The following is a 1,597-nucleotide window of genomic DNA, read 5'->3' on the forward strand; positions in this document are numbered from 1 at the left end:
AGTCTGAAATACATGAAACTCCAACTTTAAAATAAAGAAAAGACAGGGGGGCTCATGGAGACTGAGTCACCAACCAAAAGGCACACAACTGCTGGACACAGCACATTTTTAGTAGATCTTCTGCTTTGTCTTCCTGTGGGTCCCCTAAACAATTTGAAGGAGTTGTCTCTGACTCTGTTGCCTGCCTTCCCCTACCTGGACTGCCTGGTTGGGCCTCAGTGGTAGAGGATGTCCTTAGTCCTGGGACCAGATGCCCCAGGGTGGGGTTGTTCCCAAGGGAAACTTCCAGAGGTGGGAAGGGGACAATGAGAGAGGGATTTATAAAGGCAGGACTGGGCGGAGAGGAGGGAGGGGGGCTGTGATTGAGATGTAATATGAATAAAAACATAAATTATGGAAAAAGGAAAATAAATGTTTGTAGAATTACTGTTCGTCAAAATTTGACAAAGGCAGAGTTGTTCAGCCCAATCAATGAGGAGCTTGATTGAAATAGTGACTCTAGTCGTCCCCAGTGGCCTGCAGTATTGCCTACTTTGGAATAGGGACTTCGTAAATAATGTATAAAGTATGATAGCCTTCAAAAGCACTAGTAGAAAGGAAAGCCTTTCACAACCACCTTTAAGAATTGTTCTTTATCGTCCCCAGCTCCGAAAAAAGAACCAAAAAAAAAAAAAAAAAATTGTTCTTTAAAAAGTTGCTACATTTCGGGTGTGATCACAGACTGGGTACATTTAATAAATGTTGTATGTTTAATTCTGATTCTTCCGTTCAGCGTGTTCACTTTGGCGTTGTCTTTGAAATATGCTTTAAGAAATACAATTTCTGAAGTTGCGCATCCTTTCGGTGTGCTGCGCTCGCTAAGCATCGTAAAAAAAAAATATAATGAATTTTAAGAAGTTTGATTTGAAGGAAGATCTCGAGCAACTCAATTCTACAATTTTCTATTTTCATGTGCACTTACTAATTCACCTGCCCTGCACTCGGGAGCTACTACAGATAATTATGCTTACGCTAAGAACAATAGCAGCTAATGTTTTACTCAGAACTTTTGTGCCAGGACCTCTCCTGAAGGCTGTGCATATATTATCTGATTTTATTTATACTATGAGAGCAGAATTACCACATTCAAGTTTCTTAACTACAAAGCACAAACTTACTAAATACGCATGGATGTAATAACGCTAAAATATTTTCTTTTGCTGAGCCAAGTCCCTGCATCAAGACTACCAGGGCGTCACTTTTGCCACTTCCTATTTTCCAACACCTCTTGATGCTCTCTAAAGGAGCATCTAAAGGTCAGCAGCTCTTCTTGCTCCTCCTTCTGGCAGCTGCTGTAGTTTGGAAACCCTGACAACCCCTGCTTCTCTCCTCCCAAGCCCGTGCCTCCCCTCCCCCCTCCCCCGAGATGGATCTCAGCGGGCTAGGGAACCCAAGGACGGAATTATGCCACGTACTTCTCTCGTGCATCTCACTAGAAACATTGTCTTAAAGTCTCAAAATAGGGGCTCAAAGCACAGGCGGGAAAGCTGATGCGCACGCGTGGAATCTTTTGCGCCTAGCTCCTGGGCGGAACCAGACCAGTCCGTGCCAACAGCGT

This window comes from Rattus rattus, chromosome X (assembly GCF_011064425.1).
Source record: "Rattus rattus isolate New Zealand chromosome X, Rrattus_CSIRO_v1, whole genome shotgun sequence".
NCBI classification, from domain to species: Eukaryota; Metazoa; Chordata; class Mammalia; order Rodentia; family Muridae; genus Rattus; species Rattus rattus.